Here is a 24,322-nt window from a genome sequence, read left to right as displayed (position 1 = left end):
TATCACTAGCAGTCGAGATGACAGGCATCTTATCCGCATGGCTGTAACAGATCCTGCAGCCACGTCCCGAACCCTGAGTCAACAGATGGAGACGTTTGCAAGACTACAACCATCTGCACGAACAGTTCGATTACGTTTGCAGCAGCATGGACTATCAGCTCGGAGACTATGGCTGCGGTTACCCTTGATGCTGCGTCACAGCAGGAGCGCCTGCGATGGTGTACTCAACGACGAACCTGGGTGCACGAATGGCAAAACGTCATTTCTTCGGATGAATCCAGGTTCTGTTTACAGCATCATGATGGTCGCATCCGTGTTTGGCACACTGGAAGCGTGTATTCGCCATCGCCATACTGGCGTGATGGTATGTGGTGCCATTGGTTACACGTTTCGGTCACCTCTTGTTCGCATTGACGGCACTTTGAACAGTGGACGTTACATTTCAGATGTGTTACGACCCGTGGCTCTACCCTTCATTCGATCCCTGCGAAACCCTGCATTTCAGCAGGAAAATGCACGACCGCAAGTTGCAGGTCCTGTACGGGCCTTTCTGGATACAGAAGATGTTCGACTGCCGCCCTGGCCAGCACATTCTCCAGATCTCTCACCAATTGAAAACGTCTGGTGAATGATGGCCGAGCAACTGGCTCGTCACAATACGCCAGTCACTACTCTTGATGAACTGTGGTATCGTGTTGAAGCTGCATGGTCAGCTGTACCTGTACACGCCATCCAAGCTCTGTTTGACTCAATGCCCAGGCGTATCAAGGCCGTTGTTACGGCCAGAGGTTGTTGTTCTGGGTACTGATTTCTCAGGATCTATGCACCTAAATTGCGTGAAAATGTAATCGCATGTCTGTTCTAGTATAATATATTTGTCCAATGAATACCCGTTTATCATCTGCATTTCTTCTTGGTGTAGCAATTTTAATGGCTGTACGTATTACACAGAAATGACGGAAAGCATGGGATATTGATATGCCCATATACAAATGTTGGTGGTATCGCGTACATGGCGGAGATGTTATTTGTACTATAGTGATTCACTTGAAATGGTTTATTATGGCTGCTCGATGGCAAGTAACAGACTTTGAAAGCAGAATAGCAGTTGGAGCTAAACGCATGGGACATTCCATTCTAGACTTAGTTGGAGAATTCGATATTCCGAGATCCACAGTGTCAAGAACATGCCGATAATACCAAACTTCAGGCATTACCTCTCACCACGGAGATTGCAGTGACCGATGGCTTAACGACCGAGAGCAGTGTCGCTTGCGTAGAGTTGTTAATGCTAACGCACAAGCAGACTGCATGAAATAACCGCAGGAATCAACATGGGACGTTGGACAGTGCGGCAAAATTTTGCCTTAATGGTCAATGACAGCAGACGACCGGCGCGAGTGACTTTGCTAACAGCATATCGTCGTCTGCGGCACCTCTCCTGGGGTCATGACCATACCTTTTGGGCCTTAGACGACTGGGAAACCATGGAATGTTCACGCGAGTCCCGATTTCAGTTGGTAAGAGCTGATGATAGGGGTCTAGTGCGGCACAGACTTCGAAGGAGCCATGGACCTATGTTCTCAGTAATGCAATGTGCAAGCTGGTTGTGGCTCCATAATAGTCTGGGCTGAGCTGTTGCCCAACTGAACCGATCTTTGACTGGAAATGATGATGTTTGGCTAGGCTTGGAGAGCATATTCAGCAATCCACGGACCTCATCTACCCAAACGACGATGGAATTTCTATGGATGACCATGCACCATGTCAGCTGTTCGCGGTTAGTTTGTAGACCATTGCAGACAGTTCCAGCAAACAATTTGGCCACTCAGAACGCCCGACGTGAACCCGATTGAACATTTACTTGACATAGTCAAGAGGTCACTTCGTGCAGAAAATCCTGCGCCGTCAAGACTTTCGCAATTACGGACAGTTAAAGAGGCAGCATAGTCAATATTTCTGCATGGGACTTCGAGCTGCTGGCCTACACTGAGCAAAACGCAGAGCGACATGATGTGGGGAGTTATCATGACGTTTGTCGCTTCAGTCTATAATGTCATCCACCCACCTGTCACGGTGTAGTCGCTTTTCTCGAGGTGTCCGGCACAGAAATTCAGTGGTTCAGCTTCGATTCATTCAGCTGTCTGCATGTCTCACCCACTTCCAGTTTATTTTAGTGGTTGTGACACCCCTCCTACCTTTCCTCTTACCCTTTACATAATGGTTCTTCCATGTATAAAACAGCCTGAAGCGTCCGATTACTTCACAAATGAATAAATAGTTAAATATTTGTTTTTAAGAAAGTCAAACATGATTAATTAAAACTCAAAAGCCTAATTATGTATACTTTATTAGTTTCAGACTATTGATCCTTAAAGTAATGAAAAAAATCATAACTAAAACTGGTAAACCGAAAGAGTGATAACCCCTTTATAAGTTAACGTAAAACCGTTTTGGCGAATAGTCCACAGCGTTCAACTGTGTATTTTAGGCTTTAGCACCGCTAATATAGCTTATGAAAGCAAACTCGCTATGCTGCAATTCGACGATACAATTTCTTACAAATGTTACAATGTCAATTTTGTAACTTACTTGATAGGTATGTTACAAAATACAGATGCACAGATACGCTCCACTCTTTATTTGGTATGATGAAGATATTCGAATTCTTACTTTACTGCGCTGTTAGGTTGCTTAATAATTTTTCTTTCAGCGATTAGATATTAGTCGATGTTTCAGTATAGAGATGTGTGTGGATCAGAACTTTTAATTTATTTGTGCCATTGCATTGCGTACTGAACCGTTGGGCGCGCTTAACTAACACTTTTGCAATAAACCGTTTCACAGTTTATGGGAATAATCAACGCAAACTAACGCACTTCACATGGGTTTGCAATCTATAGTCTGCTTTTATATTGCCGAATTAGAAATTCGGAGTCTTCGTACCTTTGTACGATCGCTGGGGTAAAGTGTACCACAGCACGGATTTTACTGGATGAAGATAATTATGTTAGATGGACTTTCAGTCACTCAAATTATGGGTACAGTACGAACGGTAGGGCAACAAGTATCGGAATTTTAGTTGGTTTGTTTGTGATAGTGCAGTGATGAACGGCCACATGGCCTTCAGACAATCCGTCGGCATCTGTAATACCAGTGGTGGAATGGGATTCCCTCACGCATTTATTAATCAGTTGTGTGCAATAGTAGGAAATGTTTAAACTCAGTGTTTTCTGAAACATAACAGTTTTCGAGAACTTACAACTTCCCCTTTGCTGGTATCGTTTCAAATCCCTGCATGCCGCAGAACTATAAGGGAGTGTTTGTCCTGAGTGATTCACAGAATATGTAAGCGAACGTGCTATTTTTATATGCCCCTAGTCCCAGTACCCGGATAATGCTAGCGGTATTGGCCACGCTCGTATATAAAAATGATGACATGTACGTTTCGCTAATACAACATTGTTTCACGGTAAATTATTAGCAGGAGCCAGTTTTGTGTTATTTAATGTTGATGGTCTGATGTACCGTTTCGAAATACGAATGATAATTACGGAACTCTAAATAACGATTCCCTAACCCATTTACTATCGCAGTGTAAGAATTTGAATGCTGAATTCCGAATTATTTGAGTATATTTGATTCTGGTACAGTAAAACTGATATATGCTTGCCGACGATCATTCAAGCAAACTATCGGAGCGCTATCGTCAGAAACTTGAACTAAAAGCCAAGTCGTTTCTGTTGCAGGCCATAAATCAAATCATTATCCTCTGTAGCTTGTGAAGTAGACCTTCTCTTCATATTTAATAGAAAATGATTCAGATAAAATTGTAATGGATGTACAGCCACAGTGCGTCCCACACCTATTTCATGACAGTGTGTTCTGCCTTGGGAACCTTTCTTTTATATATAGCGATTCAACTATTTCCCAAGTAATCTGACAGATTATACTTTATTCCTACCGCCAGGCAGCCAAAGCAGGTAACTTATAATATGGCAATGCAAAAGCGTTACTGTAAAATAAACATTTCCTTATTGGGAATAATTTCAGTGATGCAGAACCTCCTTGTTGGACGCCTCGTGTAATATTGAGTTCTCATTATTCTGGTGAAGCTAAACACTCCGTTTGTCGTGGTATTCTCACAGATGCGAACATATTCATTTTGTCAGAAAACTAGGGAGCAGCATGAGTCTCGCAACCCCTTCTCGTCTACTTTTCCGTGTCAGGGAGTACGTTACTCAATATTGTCTCTGTTGCGAACGGTTTAATATTACAGATATGAGAGCCGAATTGCATCAACGAAAAACCGTGTGAGCAGTAGCAGTGAGGTGACAAAAAAGGCATAGGATATCTCCTAATACCGTGTCGGACCTCCTTTTGCCTAGCGTAGTACACCAACTCGACATGGCCTGTTCTCAACGAGTCTTTGGCTGTCCCCTGCAGAAATATTGGCCCATGCTGCCTCTACAGTCGTCCATAATTGCGGAAGTGTTACCGGTGAAGATACTATGCACGAAATACCTCTCGATTATGTCCCATAAATGTTCGACGGGTTTCATATCGGGTGATCGGGGTAGGCAAATCATTTGCTCGAGTTATCCAAAATGTTCATCTCAAGCCAGTCGCGAACAGTTGTCCCTCGGTGACATGGTGGATTGTAATCCATAAAAACCTTATCGTTGTTTGAAAAGATGAAGTCCATGAACAGCTGTAAATGGTCTTCAGGTATCCGTACACAACCATTTTACAGTCAATGGTCGGTTCCGTTGGATCAGAGGACCCACTTCACACCATAAGTCACCACCAGTCTGCACAATGCCTTTTTGACAACTTAGGTCCATGGCTTCGAGGGGTCTACGTCACACTTGAACCCTACGATCAGCTGTTACAAACTAGAATGGGTGTTCTTCTGACCATGTCACGGTTTTCCAGTCGTCTGGAGTCCAACCTACAAGGTCACGAGTCCAGGAGAGGCGCTTAAGGCGATGTCGTGCTATTAGCAAAGGCCTTAACGTCTGTCATCTGTTGTTATAAAAAGCATTATCATGGGCCGTCTGCTACCATAGCTCGTTAACGCCACATTTCGAGGCACTGTCCTAACAGACACATTCGTCGTACGTCCTACGTTGATTTCTGCTGTTATTTCACGCAGTATTCCTTGTCTGTTAGCACTGACAACTCTACGCTAGCGCCGCTTGTTTCAGTCGTTAAGTGAACGCCATGGGCCACTGTGTTGTCCGAGGTGAGAGATAATGCCTGAAATTTGGTAATCTCGACACACTCTTGACATTGTGGATCTAAGAGTAGTGAATTCCGTAACGTTTCATGCCTTGAGTACGTGATTTTGCTATCTGTATATGTGCATATCGCTATATCGTGACTTTTCTCACCTCAGTGAATGTCAGTTTTATCACTGTTGAGTAAATTATATTTTCTTGTAACTGCCAATTAGCATATAATTTCACAAGCGTGCCAACTTACCTGATTGTTTAAAAAATAAATAAAGTTTCGCTAAAATCCTCCATGTATCTGTCAGGTGTTACACGTCTGGTTTGAATCTCCGCATACTACTTTTTCATTAAATTTACAGCAAATATTCGCTATAAGAATTATATGTTATCTTTCAATGACCCCCAAGAGAAATAAGTGGTAAATCTCTAACGCATGCCTGAATGTGAATACAGATGCTAGCTAAGCCTGTGGTTTGTGCTGTTGTATCTGACCACTAACTGCTCCTGTGTAATGTCCACAGCACGTTCAAGTTTCATTTGTCGTCAGAACTGTGTTCTTTGTAACTGGGAGTGCATTATGTTGGAGCTAAGTGAATTCAAAGGTTTGGCCTATTGCTGGCGCACGTATGGTGGATGTGTACGTAAGCAAGGTAGTCGAAGTGTTCGGTGTTTCAGAGGCATCGTGTCGAAATTAGTACTGCATGCAGCGGAAGTGGAAAAACGTCATGAGCTAAATCACAACATAGGCGAAAGTATGTTTTGAATGAACGTGACAGTCATTTAAGAGGATTGCAACGAAAACTAAGAGGCCAATAGCTGCAAAAGCCACTGAAGATGTGAATGTCGCACTTGCGAAGGTAACTCCATTACCTGCGAATATCAGGATGAACAGTAATTCCAAAACCATGTATCAGTCATGCAAATGCCTGTAACAGAAAAACATAGTGCCGGAGACGTAAAACCTGACCTGTGGACCAACGAAAGTATGAAATTTGGTCGAATGAGTCTTTTTCACGGTGTTTCCAACTTCTGGCTAAGTTTAGCCCCCGGGAGTGAAATATGGCAGGGTTTTGATATTGGTTTGGGCAGCCATATCGTGTTATTCCGTGTGCTAAATGATTACTCTACAAGATCACATTACTGTCAAGGATTATGTGACCATTTTGGCTGATTCCCATGGTACAAGCTTTGTTCCTCAATGGTGATGCTGTGTTCCTAGACGACATCGTTCAGGCTTGCTTTCGTGAGCACGCGGATTGTCGCATCCCCCTTGCCCACCGCAGTTACCAGACCTCATAGTTACTGAGCGCGTGTGGTCGACTTCGGAGAGAACGGCGCTTGATCGTGATCCACCTCCATCATCGTTAAATGAACTTGCCATTCCTTTGCAGGAGGTTCGTTGAAAACCGTACAGGACGTGTAGGTGACTCTAGGCTGTTTTGAACTTCACTGGTTTCCCTTTACCGTATTACGCATGATAATATGTTGTGCCTCTTGGTGTTTCCACATTTTTGTCCATTTCTTGCAAGTTCAGTGAAAGCCACATTCAGTGACAGTAGATATGGCGCGTACTTCAATGCGAGATGCTTTTAATAATTTCCACAATCAAATCTGGCAGAAACGCCAAAAAGATTCTGGTCATACATAAAGCACACCAGTGGCAAGACGCAATCAGTACCTTCACTGCGCGATAAAAGCGGTGAAGTCACTGATGTCAGTGCCACTAAATCAGAGTTATTAAACACGGTTTTCCGAAACTCTTTCACCAAAGAAGACGAAGTAAATATTCCTGAATTCCAGTCAAGAACAATTGCCAAGATGAGAAACATAGAAGTAGATATCCTCGGAGTAACGAAGCAACTTAAATCACTTAATAAAGGCAAGGCCTCCGGTCCAGATTGTATACCAGTCAGGTTCCTCTCAGAGTATGCTGATAAAACGGCTCCATATTTAGCAATTATATACAACCACTCGCTCACAGAAAGATCCGTATCTAAAGACTGGAAAACTGGTCAAGTCACACTAATACAAGTAGGAGTAATCCGCTGAATTACAGGCCTATATCACTAACGTCGATTTTCAGTAGGGTTTTGGAACATATACTGTATTCGAACATTATGAAGTACCTCGAAGAAAACGATTTATTGACACATAGTCAGCACAGATTCAGAAAAAATCGTTGTTGCGAAACACAACTAGCTCTTTATACTCTTGAAGTAATGAGTGGTATTGACCGGGGCTGTCAAATTTCTTCCATATTTTTAGATTTCCAGAAGACTTTCGACAACGTTCCTCTCAAGCGTCTTCTAAGCAAACTATGTGCCTACGGAGTATCACTTCAGTTGTAGGACAGGATTCGTGATTTCGTGTCAGAAAGGTCACAGTTCGTAGACGGAAAGGTCACAGTTCGTAGACGGAAAGCCATCGAGTAAAACAGAAGTAATATCTGGCGTTCTCCAAGGAAGTATTATAGGCCCTCTATGGTTCCTAATCTATATTAACGGTATAGGAGACAATCTGAGTAGCCGTCTTAGATTGTTTGCAGATGATACTGTCATTTACCGTCTTGCAAAGTCATGAGATGATCAAAACGACTTGCAAAATGACTTAGATAAGATATCTGTATGGCGCGAAAAGTGGCAATTGACCTTGAATAAGGAAAAGTGTGAAGTTATTCACATGAGTACTAAAAGAAATCAGCTAAATTTCGATTACGCAATACGTCACACAAATCTGAGTGCTGTAAATTCAACTAAATACTTAGGGATTACAATTACAAACAACCTAAATTGGGACGATCACATAGATAATATTATGGGTAGAGCAAACCAAAGACTGCGATTCATTGGCAGAACACTTAGAAGGTGCAACAGGTCTACTAAAGAGACTGTTTAAACTACGCTTGCCGCCCTATTCTGGAGTACTGCTGTGCGGTGTGGAATCCGCATCAGGTGGGACTGACCGATGACATCGAAAAAGTACAAAGAAGGATAGCTCGTTTTGTATTAGTGCCACAGACATGATACGTGAATTGGAGTGGCAATCATTAAAACAAAGGCGTTTTTCGTTGAGACGGGATCTTATCATGAAGTTACCATCACCAGTTTTTTCCTCCGATCGCGAAAACATTCTGTTGGCACCCACCTAAATAGAGAGAAATGATCATTACGATAAAATAAGAGAAATCAGGGCTCGCAGAGAAAAATTTAAGTGCTCGTTTTTCCCGCGTGCCATTCGAGAGTGGAACGGTAGAGAGACAGCTTGAAAGTGGTTCATTGAACCCTCTGCCATGCACTCTATTGTGAATAGCAGAGCAATCACGTAGATGTAGAACCAAGCGCATCAGAACACGGTGTCTGATTCAGTAGTGACAGCGAGCAGACAGCTAGCTGAAGAACGATATACTTATACACTATTGCTCGGAGTGCACTGTCTCCTGGCGTTATTTTTTCTCTTTCCTGATATTTCCTTCTGCAGAACTGAGAGGGCAGTCTGGCAACACTCCAGCTGTTCACTATTCAGCCAAACAGTTTCAAAATATGGAACATTACGTAAAATGTTAAAAATAGTTTTTTAAAAGTGTTTTAAGTTATTGAATTTTTTTATGTTCATGATAGTAAAATTACTTTATAGTTAGTGTTTATCATTAAAATTACCGTGAGAGAGTTTAAAACAATCTCTGCTGTGTGCTGGAGAGAGTCGTACGCCTGATAAAGGTCTTAATAAGCAGTAGTATCGGAGTGTATGGCTAAGAGGAAAGAGCTATGATCTGTGGTAGTCCCTCCACCACATACCGCAAGGCGACATTTATTGATGTATCATGATTTAGTTTTAAATGCGGTAGGGATGTACATGAATATGCTAATTAGCATAAACTTGCTCCCTTTGTTGTTTTCACAATATCGTTCTAAATGTAAGATAAACTTCACTCATTTCTACATTGACTACCATCACGGAGATTTTGAACAGGAATACACAGCTTAAATAATTAAGTGGGCGCTGATAATTAATTCTTATGAGAAAATGAGTTAGACCTACCTAGTAGGTACATGCTACTGTTCTCCCTATCGAGCTGATGGCGACAGCGATATGTCGTGGCATAAACGTGCACTAAAAACCAAAAGCGTTTGGGTAGCCATCATGAACCTTGACTGTCTATTTGCCAATCGCAGCTCATAAAGATCAGGCCGCAAGTTGCGTACGTATCGCTTGTTGGCGCCTCAGCCGTACTAAGTAGGTCGAGGTCAGGTAACCGGAGAAGGAGGAGCAAGAGGGGAGGGGAAGTGAGGGCAGTGGGACTCTCATGTTTATGGAGTGTTGCTCAAACAGTTCATCAGCTATAGGCTGATGCATTATTTTGCTGAAGAGAGGCGCCACCTGAAATATGACTGGAAAGTATTGTTCTCCTAATTAATCTCCAAAGCTCCACCACCTACCTGTATGATGACCCGCTGAAACGTGAGCTGTATCGCCTCAGATGTTTGCGACGTCGTCGTACTATGGAGCCGGTGCGCACCAGTGTTCGCCCACTGCAAGAAGGAAACGAAGAAACGTAAAATGTGCTAGTGTAGATTTAATTTTTTGAATGCTTTGTGGGAGTTTCTTACGTTTATACTATTACATGTATAATAAACAATAAAAATGTAGCAAAAGTAAAATTCAGAATGCAGGGTATTTGAGGTTTCATAGCATTAACATTATACGTAATATTATGTTCATTTGTGCAGTTTCCGTTTAAATGTGTCTTTCCGTAAAAATGATGTTTAAAGCATGTTTGTATATATTTTTACGTGACATTAATGTAACCCTTTAGATGCCAAACTGAACTGTTCCACTGAAACTGCTGAATGCAATTTTTATGGTTATTTAAATATAGTGTTCTTTTATACCACACCTGGGTCAATGGGTGACAAAAAAATAATTTGCGAACCTAAGGGCTAGATTACTAAACCATCGTAAAATTTACGAATGCAGTTGTTAATAATATGGGTTTCCCGCCAATGTGGTATTATCAGTATAGGGTGTAAAACAGGACAGTTTGTACTCATTTTTTATGTGCTGCGCCGTTGGAGACCTTATAATTGGAGATAAGTAGTGGTTAAACTGTAAATTATGACTTCCTTTGGATGAAATGTTGAGTCGTAAGATTTAAGATGGCTTAGCAGCAAGGTAACACTTCCCCGAACCCCCCTCCTTCAATGTTCTAGGCTTAAGCAACGTGACTGAGTAATCGAACGTTACGGGTTTATTTCTCCTACTTATCTGGATTAACTTACATTCTATATGTAGAAGTGGCTGCCATTCATCACACAAAGTACAAAGTACATCTAAGTCATCCTGTATGTTCTTACAGTCACTCAACGACGAATCTTCCCGAATACCACAACGTCATCAGGAAGCAACCGTAGATTGCTGCTCACAGTGGCAGATCATTTATGTATATATAAAATAATAGCGGCCCTATCACTTAGAAGAATGAACAATTCTGCTAAAGCTATCCTGTTTTGGGGTAAAAATAAATATCATGTGACTAGGGACTCCCGTCGGGTGTACCGTTCGCCGGGTGTAAGTCTTTCGATTTGACGTCACTTTCGCAACTTGGGCGTCGATGGGGATGAAATGATGATCATTAGGACAGCACAACACTCAGTCCCTGAGCGGAGAAAATCTCCGACCCAGTCGGGAATCGAACCCGGGCGCTTAGGATTGACATTATGTTGATATGACCACTTTTTTCTTTTTATTCTTATTTTGTTCGCTTTTTAGTTCGTTGTATTTGCTCGGGGCGGACGTCGCGAGACACCTGTTTGAGTTCGTCGTTGATTCATTAACCCATTTTTTTTTAATTACAGAGGGCAGCTAACCCTCTGACCGAACACGCTGAGTTGCCGTGCCGGCAAATCCACTCAGCTCCCGGGGGCGGACTGTTCTGGGGTAGTGTTGTGCAGTACGGGCCCTTTCAGATAGGATTGACGGAGGACATCTCAGTATTTCAGAGAATGACAGCCCGTTGCATATTTTCGCGAAACAGAGTGTCACGAATATGATACGCGATTTGGGGTTAGAATCATTGGCGCAAATGCATTCACAGAATTTCAGTGGCCAGCTATCTCCTCCGAATGCGAAAATATTTTGCTGTCCCCCACCTACACAGGGAGAACTGACCATCCTAAATAAATAATTCAGAGCTCGCACGGAAGTATTCTCGTGCTCACTTACCCTAAGTGCTATTCGAGAATTGAATGGTCGAACAGTCTGAAAGTAGTTCTGTGAGTGCTCTGTCAAACACGTAAATTTGATTTCCATAGTAGTCATGTAGATAAAGATGACGACATGTCCACCTTTCTCTCGTAGCTCGAGCTTGTACTCCGTCTCTAATGACCCTGCCGGCGACGGGATGTCAGACCCCAGTCTTTTCTCCTTTCGACTGCCAGCCACAGGCACCGTTATATGAGCTTTCAGATACAGACGGCTTAAATATCCATTCCTGAGTGGGCTCATTCTCAGTTAATCAGGACCTCTAAATGAAAGTGCAGCGACTGACTGGAAATTCCACACGAACTCACTGCCTTAATTCACTTCTCCAGGACTTCGCACCTCTCCAGGTCACACAATCAATGATCTTTTTATCTCGCGGGAATAAAAATAAAAAAAAACCATGGTGGGATCACGTACACGAAATGCGATTTACTTAATTTACCTAGCGCTAGTTTATCGGATCACGTAATTTAATTTCCTGCAATAAGTGTTCCTCGCCCCGCGGTGCGAGGCTGGAGGGCCACGGATGAAAAATAATGCGCGCTCCCCCATTATCGAATGTTATCGGCCGGCGCCCGGGGCTGTGGCCCGGCGAGAGGAGTTCGCGAGACACTGGCCGCGGCCGGGTCGTTAATGGCGGCGCTGCCCGATAACGCAATAAATAGGCTAGGACCGCCTTCGTCACGGCGGGGCTGTAAAACTTTTTATCACGCCCGTAGATTGCGTTATTTGTCGCTCCGGGCTCTGGAAATTTATACGGCAATTAGATTGTAAACCGGTGGAGTTGGAAGCTCGGTGGCAACTGTCTCTGGCAACTTGAGGGACTGTTATGGTGGGTCACGGGAGTAGCAGGGGGAAGAGTGAGGGAGGCGGGGGATTGAGGGCGGGCTGAATGGTGTTACACGGCAATCGGTGAGTGGTAGCGCGTTTCGTATGTTTCTCCTGAACTGTGCCACGTACAACCTGCAGTGACGTCATGGTACTCCGCTTAATTAGTGAAAGGACGGGCGGGAGCGTATCGGTATATTACAGGGTGCATGAATGAACTGTACAATGTTGCGAATCTTTCCTAAGAGTTTTAAAAGACAAAAAAACTGATTTTTGCGTATGAGGCTGAACGATAACGTGCTATATAATTTGAGTCTATAGACATACATTTATTTATCCACAAACAGCGTCATTATTATTTATTTACCATTAATTAATTATTATTGTTATGAATGTTATTGTTATTGTTGGTCTGGTGTGGTATCTACGTAATCAGTTACAACCTGTAACAACTTCAAAATATGTCAAAAACACGACGTATTCTATGAATAGAGGGAATCGATATAAAAGAATTAGATAGATAGATAATAAAAAAATATACGTATGTATTTTCCTGTGCTATGCAGCAAACAAGTGGTTCAATGTTATGATTGCTGACAGCCTAGTTAGCAATAAATTTCTATTCTTTGCATATTTCTGCTATGTTGCCCTTACAGCAGACATGAATTACAATTTAGTTTCTGTACGTAAATTATCATATACTATAGGTTTTATCGATTGACAAACCCTACACAGAAATCCTTCATGTCTCGATAGATGGTCAAGAATCTGTACTCCTTCCTGTAGCTTTCCACAAGCTATTCTCAGCGCTCATTCTTACAAGGACATATTCGGTTATGACCTTGATGAAGTGTAGCACAATGACACTGAAATATAAAGCGATCATGGGGTGAAAATGTTTATTTACGCAAAAGATGGGTTTGAGAGGCCCCATGTACACTGCAATATACTTTAATTTGGAACACTTTCACTCTTTGTCTTTTGATATACTGTAGTAAGCTGCTATTAAGCTCCATGCTCACATTACCATTAACATCAGCATTTCATGCTACTTAGTACTACAACTGTCCTGTTTTTATCAAGAACAGGATCATTCTAGACAACCCTGCTTTATGGCCTACAAATGTAAGTGCCGTCGATTAATGGTGGTCCCGGCGGAAGTTCGAGTCCTCCCTCGGGCATAGGTGTGTGTGTTTGTCCTTAGGATAATTTAGGTTAAGTAGTGTGTAAGCTTAGGAACTGATAACCTTAGCAGTTGAGTCCCATAAGATCTTACACACATTTGAACATTTTTTTGATTTGATTAATGGTGGCAGTAACTCGTTTAGTCAAGATATTGAACAGAATCTACAACACAAGTAACTGAGTATTTAAACACATGCATTAAAAAATCACTCTTGTTATTCGCGGCATATCAATTCCTTTAATACATGAAGTTGCACTAGTTAAGACCTTTATCTGATATGCAAATCAAAAAATTGGAATGTTCATGGAATAACAGTGTCGGGTTCCTGTGGAAAGTATATAGTTTCTCTATAAGCGCCTAATTAAGATGGAGCCATACAGAACATTGCGGCAGCTACCTACCCAAAAAACTTAATTTGGTGCTGAAAATTAAAAACGGTTTGATTCCCGAACTCTAAGGTTTTTATTGTTTGTCTCAGGTGAGCCGCCGTTCTAGGGGGGCTAAAATAAAAATCCCCTAAAAATTCTGAGTTGGCAGTATAAAAGTCATAACTGGAGCACTAGAATTCGCTTCTGCATACTACAATAACGGTCCACTGTTCCATGTGCTACTAAGCTCCAAAGAATACTAAAAAGAAAAACTAAAGAGTAAATGAAAGTCATCAGCTGCACACAGAAATTTATAACAGGAAACTGCACTCACTCAACGTTACCTAAAGAGAAGCCCATGGTGTGGCTGTGTGATGTCATGCGGTGAGGGCCAGAGTTGGTGAGGTGCTATGCTTACGGAGTCAAGATGCATGCCCTGCAATCTTTCTCAAACTATTTTACAGAATACATTCAGTAACACAAAAAAAAAAGATTTCTGTGTCACTGGAAGCTTTAGATATCAACTGTGTGGTAAAGTGCCCATCATCTCGCTAATGGTCATAGTTATTGTGATACATTTAAACAAGACACTGTGCTAAATTCTGGAAATTTGCATTGGTAAATAGAGGTTCCTATGATTTTTAGTTTCGTGTATATTACACCATATGTTACTTCTTCTTTACATTTGAGAGGAGGTCTCTATCTATCTCCAATCTTAAGAAAATGGATTTTATGTAGGGCATTCACTTTCGAATGCACTTGTATTATAATGAAATATTCATAAAGTTCATAATCTCTTGTAAGCCATTCGAGACATAGAAACGACATTTGTTATGAGTAGTAGAATTTAAAGAGGATAGTATTTTGCCAATGGTTGAACTGAAAACTTTCTCATCTACGACGATGTAGCAGAAGCTATTGTCTTTATTTATTTATTTATTTTCAAATCAGTACCGAAATTTTTTAAGTCTTCGACAGCTAACGAATCGAGAACTGCTGGTACGAAAAACTGAAACTTCATCATTACTTTTACCGCCACAATGAAATTTTCCGTAAGTTATTGACCTCTCTGATCGCCATTTACCATTTTAATAAGCATTTCTGTTGAGGCGTCCATCGCAATAGCTACTGTAAGATGGAGTTGTGCAAATTATACGAGTACTGCGTTTTGGCAAAAAAGTAAGACTGTACCTGTCAACGAGAGAAATTAACCAATATCCGTAAATGATAATTCTTCCTCAAATAAGAAAAGATTAACTTTCCAGACAAGAACAAATCGACAATTCTGTTGCAGTTTTGGCAGAATCCTGTAACTCATCATATTTTTAATGGTGAACAACTGGGACTGGAACTTATCAAAGGATTTTATATCTGCACTTCAGTTATCTTTGACATATGAAAAACCTGCAGCAGATAGTGTATAATCTTTCCTTACTTATCTCTTGCAGAGTGAAGGAGAGGATATACTACAAATGTATCTTAATTCATTAGTCATATTTTCTTTGACGAATTGCTGGGAAGTTACAGTAAGTCATCGAAGTGTGTGGTAAGAGCTCCAGGATTTGGTATGTTCTAGTCTCAGTTGTTCACTATTAAAAATATAGTGTTTTACAGGATTCCTGCCATAACTATAAGAGAATTGGTCATTTATTGTTGTCTGAAATATTAGTCTTTTCTCATTTGAAAAAGCATTATTAGTTATCAGTAAGGGCTACATTTCTCTTCTTGACATGATTAATTTTGCTACTTTTGCTAAAACACACTACAATTTGCACAAAATCACCTTGCAGTGACTATTGCGAGATAATCCTGAAACTGGATGTTTTATTAACCAAGCAATTGACGATCAGAGAGGCCAATAACTTACATAAAACTCCAGAGTGTCAGTTTAAAGTCATATAAGAGGAGGAATTTCATGTTTTTCATTTTAGAAAATTCTCTTTTCATTAGTTGTCGATGACTCTTCAGAAATTGCGGTACTGGCTTAAAAACAATAGAATAAAAACTGTAGCTTCTGTTATATCGCGATAGATAAGAAGGTTCCGTTGTTGACCATATGGCAAAATACTATCCATTTTATGTGCTATCATTTGCCAAAATCTGGATTCATTATCTCTTGGTTTACTAAGTATGAGGAATATGCGACTGGAAGAACACACAACGTAAAATTCATTTTATCGAAGTTGTAGGGAGACAGAGTCCTCCTCACAGGACTAAAGAAAAGTTCAAATTGTTAGCTTAATTTTGTAAAAAGTAACATGTGGCGTAATGTGAACCAAATGGAAAATTCGGCAATTTGTAGAATTTCATTGGTAAGTAGTAGAATTTCGTGCATTGTCTTACTTAAATGTGAATATCACAAAAAGTGTGGCCATTAGCGAGATGAGGGGCACTACACAATGAGGCTGTCATCTAAAACTACAAGTATTGTAGAAATCAATTTTTGTTACTGAACAGGTTCTGTAAAATTGTTTGAGAAAAACTGCTGGTCATGCACCTCGGTTCTGTTCTAAAATTCTGCGTGGTGTCTGTTTGTTCTATATCGTGTGTCCCTACCACTTTCACGCAACGACGCTCTGAGCGTGTTTTTTTAGGGAATTGACTAGTTTGAACCTGGGACCTGTTGATGGTAAGGAGACGTCAGACCACACATGACATGTAGAATTCAGAAGAGTTCAGTGAGACTAGCGATGATATAACCAAATACTTAATGATTTCAGCGTCAGCTCCACTGCACTCCCTGTAAAAGAATCTTAATACTAACTAAATTTAGTGGAAGGGGTTCAAGGCTTTCCTATTTTTAGTTAGCTGGTAAAATAACGTCGAAAAAGCAGTTAATTTTACCATTGGAAATTTTATTCTACTCACAAAACATTGTTTATAAATTGCACTATTGATAAAAGGAAATGTTTTAATACAGGATGGTATAAAACAACTGCGTTCAACAAAAATGTGAACGAATATTCCCTGAGTGGGTTTCCAAGTTCTACACTGGATCGAAGGATGACCTATGCCATATCACATCTATAATCTAGGTTTAAATTAAGTTTCACAAGAGAGAAAACTATCAAAATGGTCTAGAGTGACCCTCAATTATCTTTAATTACTTATCTAACTTGTCGTAAATTACAGAGGCTGATGTGACTTCTCAATAACTATATAACAGAAAAATCATCGCGTTTCAGATTTTTCCTTCAAGTGGCAAATGTGAACACCATGAGCTTTAATTGACGATCGACACTAGTATTACGCAAAAAGGGGGTGTAACAGATGAGACTTCTGCAGTTCTCAGTGAAGCTTTATGCGCTGTTATGCGGCATCGCGTGCCTTCATTACCTTGTCGGTGTTCGTCAGGGGGCGATGGCCGGCACAGCTCCGTCCAGCTCGCTGTCTCCGAAGCAACCTGTCCTAACTTACCCTTACTACAATTTACCGAAGTTGGTTTAAAAAAAAAACTATCTGGCTGTGTTTTCATCTGACCAATCAGGGTCTCAGTGTTAACCTTAAGCTCCGCCTACAAAAATTCTGTCTATCCAATGAGAAACATTATACTTTTCGTGGTGGGGAAATGTTTTTAAAGTTTGCAACGTAACAGAGACGCGAAAAAGTCTCATGCTAAAACTTGCATCTGGTGTGGTCCTTTTAGCGTTATCGTAAGATCTATACTGTTCTTCTGGAGGGCTCTATCTTTTAACATGGGCTGGGGGTGGTCCTGACGTAACAGAGACGCGAAAAAGTCTCATGCTAAAACTTGCGGGTGGTGTAGCCCTTTTTGTGTTATCGTAAGATCTATACTGTTCTTCTGGAGGGCTCTAGCTTTTAACATTGGCTGGGGGGTGGTCCTGACGTAACAGAGACGCGAAAAAGTCTCACGCTAAAACTTGCAGGTGGTGTGGTCCTAGCGGTTAGCTGGCGACGTGGGTGTCCGTCCGTCCCTTATCGTAGGGCCCTCCAGCTTAACACGGTTCTGCTCTCGGCTTCTGTTCTCGTTTCTCCCCTCGGAACTGCGTCTGTCTCATGGTGGGAAGGTATGACATGCATTTAGGCATTCTTGTGTTAGTCTGTGGTATTCCATTTGCTCACTCGTTGCTCGTACTACTTTGGTTAATTTAATGTCACGATTTATTCGGAGCTATGTGACATACTACTGGATTTGCTTATCATGTCAGGGTTTTAATGGAAGGTGTTGGATTTGCCTGACACCTTACACTGTCAGCTCAGCGCCTCATCAACTCTTATCTGCTCTGCATGACATTGGATGACTCTGCCACGGCCTTCTCAGGTAATGGTGACTCACTGCAATTTATTGCAAGTAAATATCTGCACTATCATACGTATTCACTCTATCCATGAGCTATTGATCACTGAACTGAAAATCAGATGATATCATGAGTATCATTATCTATTACCTGTGGCGGTAATATTAACTCCCCAACAGCTCTTTAAAATATGTCAGTCGTGAGGTCCTCACTTGGCCCAAATATAAACATGTCAGTCTGGATAGAAGGCTGATGATGCATGATTCAGTTTCATGCTGCTCCTCACAGACTGATGCATGTTGCAGTTTCCCTGCCTCTTAGGTGATTGTTCTGCATCTAAACCACAAGAGTCATCTGTGTACTACATACCCCTAACTCGAAGCTAGGTGGCACTTCAGAAGTTCTTAGCATGAAATATGTTTTTTTCAAAAATATTAATAGTATAACTTTTCCCCATGTGTTGTCATTCTCCCATCACTCAGTAACAATTTTAAATTAAATATTCTTGTCACTTATTTCTGAAATTAGTGTTATTGCAGAGAATAAAAAATAGATTGTAACTACATCATTACAACTTTAAGCTAGTCTTATGAACAGCAGGTGAACGACAGATGCAATTAATATTCCCTGAACGTTCACTCTGCATTCCCTGCATGTCTTTTCTTCTTTTGTTTGTTATACTTTTCGTAATCTCGTGCCTCCTGCAACCTTAACTTCAACTGTGAACTTCTCTCTCGATTGTCCTCCTTCTCTCATTTTTCCCTCCACCGGAGTGGTGAACTAAGATGAATAGTGGAATTATTGAGTTACAGTTTCTAGTGGTCATTTGTGTCTCCTGATCTAATTACTTCTTCGGTTTAGACTCAGTCATCGCATCGTATCTTCAATATTCTCCGTCTTGACCGATCTAATATAAAGCAAAAATTCCCTTTTATTTCTCACAAAAGGAACTCATACAATCAAGTGAACTCCCGACAGTAGTAAAAAAAAGTAAATGAAACTTAATTATTTTATATCAAATCATATCTCTCAACAACAACAACGATTAATTATTTAAGACTGTTTACACGGATTTCCTTAGCCCTTATCTGTGCTGATGTGTTCAAGTTCTTGCTTCTGTATAGGACAAACAGGCAGAAATTTTTTAATCCACTAGAAAAAATATATGGATTCCCTTCGACTTGAAAACTTAGATAAGTCCAGCTTTTCATCACACGTTGCTCATCACAAACACTCTGTTAGTGATATCAGTGACAAGCTTTCTGTTCTACACAATGCTGGAATAGCGTTACAGATTTACCCCTTGAACAATTAGAGATTTACATTTACAGTCACTTCAAAAAGTGCTTAACAAACAAACAGAATCAATAATAGAACTCTTTCTTCCAAAATTTCCAAGACTTCCTCGAGCCAAAACACTAAGAAAGGTAATAATAAGAAATATTGATCCTCCTGCATAAATCAGGTCTTTCAGTCTTGTAACAACTATTATATTCTGTGACTCATTCATTGTGTAACTCATTCACTCTTTCATTACACAGTAAACAGTTCACTGTTTATCTTTCGTGTACCTTTGTAAGCCATATTCCTTGTATATTATCGATACAGGAAAGCAAATGCAGTTAGCAGGATTCTGTTAAACACATTATCTGTATTTGTAAATATTTATTTTGTAGTGTTGTGCATCTCAGGCCAAAGATTTATTGTATACATATTCATTTTATTTACATCCAGTGGTTTCACTCAGTGAATAGCTGTGAAGCCAAGTGCTGCTAAATACTACATTTGCACACCCGATCCACATCACCACAGCGTCACCAGTTACACTTGGTCCTCGATATAATGTACCTGTAACACCTCCATCTGATAATCAACCTGCAGTGCCTTGGAAACTTGTTAATGGTACAAAAAATTGCATCTAAAATTAAAAAAAAAGCAGCTGGCTAAATATTTATACCGAGATAAATCATCAAACTAAAGTTAACATTTTGAAAGATTTACTTAACTAGTAACAGAAAAACATCTTACACATGCATGCTGGTGGAACCCAAACGATTAAAAGTTGCGATGTATCACCTTTGAGCAGCAACAATGTACACCACTTTCTGCAACGGTTAAATTATAATGTATACCAAGATCACGAAAATCCTCAACGATACCTGGTGTTTAACTCGAGTAGTATTATAAAACAAAATATCATGTGGTTTTACAGGCCCCACCAGCACAGTTAAAGGTTAAAAATAATACTGAGTAAAATTTTCATTCTTAGTCGAGAGAGAAGGAAAATTACTGGAGCTTACTTCACAGGTAAGAAAAATGTGTACATAACATCTACCAACTGAAGAGCGTCATTGTAAAAGGCAGTGGCAAGTTACGACAAAATTCATACCAACAAGCATCAAAATACGCAAGAAATTATGTTCTACATTAGGACAAGACTGTCTCCGTAGCTGCACTGTTAATGTCACTGCCTTCACTGTAGAAGTGTTCGATTCCCGATGCCTCCTTGGATCGAAAGGAGGGTTTGGAATGGGGTTCACTCAGAATCGTGAGGCTAAATGAGGAGCTGCTTGAAGGAAGAATCAGTACCATCATCAGCATCATCTCTTGGCTATAACAGCTAGACATACTCATCACGTGTCTCAAGATCATAGGTCTCTCCTAGTGCTTCCTCGTAATCCTCCACAATCCGTGATTGGTGTTTACACTTTTACGTAAGACAGTTGATTTCGTCTGAGCAGCACCACTGACTCCATAAATTCAAAGACAAAAATCGTCTCCACCAAGTTACTAAAATACATTCTTCATTTATCACTACTGGTCTGTTTGGAGCTTAAATTCGCTGCCAGGAATATAGATGGGTGTGGGCTCATCCTTCTAATAAGTGCACATATTTTAACTTCCTGATTGGTGTCCCATTTCGATTTCTGGGAGGGGACAGCTAAGTGATAGTGAGAAAAAGATGAAATAATCAACGAGAGTGTAACTTTGTACTACTCCAAGGGTGGAATGTCAGAAGTTTTTACGTGGTAGGGAAGCTAGAAAATCGGAAAACGGAAATGAAAATGGTTAGTCAAGGTATACCGTAGCTCCTTGAAGAGAAATGAATAAGAGATAGGGATATTTTGTCGCAAATTGACATTTTGAGGCTATGACTGTGGACAAAATATAGGCTGATTCATTCAAAGATAATGACAGCAACCATCCACTATTTATAATGATGTTTATTTAAGAAAATGGCGCCGTAACTGGTTTCGAACCGACAGGCTCATGTTCAGACGGCTCTTCACAAGAGGCACATGTGGACAAAGTTTATATTAGTTTTACGCACTTTGTTCCCACTTCTGGTGAAAGAGTCTTGGGATTGTTGTAGTCTACGTTAAAAAATCGATGTTAGTAAAGACTTATTTTAAAGTAACTATCCTCCATAACGATCAGACACAATGTAACTATCCTTCATAACGATCAGACACATTGTAGTACGTACGTCGAAAACCCCTCGTTACTTGTTGGAATGTTGCTGCCTTGTATTCACGAGCCGGCAGAAGTGGCCGTGCGGTTCTAGGCTCTACAGTCTGGAACCGCGTGACCGCTGCGGTTGCAGGTTCGAATCCTGCCTCGGGCATGGATGTGTGTGTGATGTCCTTAGGTTAGTTAGGTTTAAGTAGTTCTAAGTTCTAGGGGGGACTGATGTCCTCAGAAGTTAAGTCCAATGGTGCACAGAGCCATTTTTTGAACACCATAAATATGATCAGGAACGTAAGAAACTGAGCATGGCAGAAATCTATGATCTCATTGAGTTACTTACATTGGTGCTGTCAGATAACAACTTCAGTTTTAATAACAAAATATACGAATAGAACTATGGGTTGGGAGTGTGTAATAGTGTAGCTGGGTAGTTAGCAGAGATTTATGTAAACCACTCAGAGTAAACTTTTTCAAAGCTAACTGTCACATCAACAACAAAATCATCTACTAAAACGGTACATGGATGACACCATTATTCTTTTCCATGGTACAATACGAATGAGGAAATTGACACATTAGCAACAAAGCCGAGCAGCATGCATAATAATTTTAAATTTAGTGTTGAGCATGAATCTAGTAACAGCACCAATTTCTTATAATCAAAAATCAGCAGCAAAAGCCAGAAACACAGTTTTGAAGTTTACAGAATTTAGGAACAGTCATAGATGTGTACATCAATAGCTCACTTTTCCATCAAGACCAGCATAAAATGACAGATTTTACGTCCACATTGAATCGACGACATAAAATTCCTCTTAAACAAGCTGAAAAACGTAAATTAATATAATCAAAACCATAGCTTCAAACAATGGATTTCACTCTCACACGATTGATGAACTATCACAAAAAATCCAAAAAAACATCAAACAACAAAGCTTCATATCAGACACCTATGCAGTTAACACAAAAGACGGTAGACAGCAACAGAACATATGTCTCAGCTCCTTTTTTAAGAAGGATATCTTACAAAATAAATATGTTTAAAAACACAAACACAAATATAACTTCCACATGAATTATAAACGTCAGTAGCTAGCCATTCACAGCTTAAGGAATAACAACCTGCAACACAAAGATCATGTATATATAAAATCAGTTGACAGAATTGCCCCTCCTTTTGTTCATTCGTAGTACAAACTGGGAGAATCTTTGAGATTATGTTCAAAGAACATTTATGTGCCATTCATTTGAACAACTTGTCAAAATCTACATTAGCAATGCACACGACTCTCAACATGCATGCAGTAAAAAGCATTGAAAACCAAATCCAAATAATGCATCATGCTGAGAAAGGTAGCCATATGAATCTTCTCGAATGGATAGAAGTATATATACATTAACGCAAATCACAGCGTCATCTCCTCAATGAACAGACAGAGTTAGCCCACATAGCGTTTCTACAAAACTTCACTCACATATACCGCAATTTAAAACACAAATAAACATTGCTCCTTTTCACAACAACATGCCGCCATTAATTCAATAAAAGTAATCCAACAAAACACGACACTAAAACATAGCAGCCTGATCAGTCTCACATAAATACATTTGCTAAATTTATGCAAACTTTCAAATAGATGTTATAAGTTAATATAATTTCTACTGTCGTAACATATATTTGTTTCTCATCAATAATGTGTTCACTGTGTACCACAATTCTTACAAAATATCGTTTACGTAACATTTCCTGAGGAAGTGGTTGCTGAATGTGTTGACTTCATACGGAAAAAACTTTTCGGTGTGTGTGTGTGTGTGTGTGTGTGTGTGTGTGTGCAGTCTTAAATATTTGTTTACATTGTGTTCTCTTGTTGTAAAGGGTAGTTACGTTTAAATACGTGGTTTCTGACGTTTTTTCAACCGTAGGGCACCACCTACAACAAGAATCTTTCACGAAAAGGTAGAATAAAGAGCAAAAAGTTTATGTAAACTTCAAACAAATGTCCATCTTGTGAAGAGCCGCCTGAAGATGAACCTGTCAGTTCAAAACCGGTTACGGGACCATTTAATTAAATAAATAGCATTGTTAATTAAGGCTGGTTGCTGTCTTTTTCTTTGAAAGAGTCGACTTACATAAGAAGATAAGGATTTCCGGTAAGACCATCATAAGGAAATGGTACAAAGAGAGGATTCTTTATGAACAGGAATACAGCACAAAGAATGAGTTACTGTGAAGAGTTCAATGATAGGGTTGCTTTAATCAGACCTGACGGCAAACCAACGCTGACGACAGTGGTTCAGGTGTACATGGCGACGTCGCAAGCAGAAGATGAAATGGTAATTAAGTATGTAGTGGTATGCTAATCTATTACTCATGAGGGATTGGAACACGATTGTAGGGAAGGAATAGAAGAGAGCTTTCGGGACAATAAAGACTGGGTAGTAGGAATGCGAGAGGAGGAAGACTAATTGAGTTGAACCAATACCAGCGAATCTTTTGTTAAAATATCACAATAGGAAGTATACCTGGAAATGGCCCGGAAACACGAGGAGATACCAGCTGGATTATGGTCAGACAGAGATTCCGAAATGAGACATCGTATTGTAAGGCATACTCGGGAGCAGATGCGTACTCTGATGACAATTTAGTGTTGATGAAGGGTAGACTGAAGTTTAGTAGAATCGTGTGGAAGTATCAGTAGGGAACATCAAACACGGCCAATC

General features: G+C 40.3%; 1 protein-coding gene across 1 annotated transcript in view; it reads left to right on the top strand.

The window, feature by feature from the left end:
• LOC126095433 (lachesin-like) overlaps positions 1-24,322 on the top strand; it is a gene marked incomplete at its 5' end in the record, with an annotated part of 731,549 nt that overhangs the window by 571,475 nt on the left and 135,752 nt on the right. The gene's annotated exons all lie outside the window — the stretch shown is intronic.

Source organism: Schistocerca cancellata, chromosome 8 (genome assembly GCF_023864275.1).
Source record: "Schistocerca cancellata isolate TAMUIC-IGC-003103 chromosome 8, iqSchCanc2.1, whole genome shotgun sequence".
NCBI lineage: Eukaryota > Metazoa > Arthropoda > Insecta > Orthoptera > Acrididae > Schistocerca > Schistocerca cancellata.
Note: the sequence above shows the minus strand (reverse complement) of the source record. Positions and strands in the feature narration are given on the sequence as shown.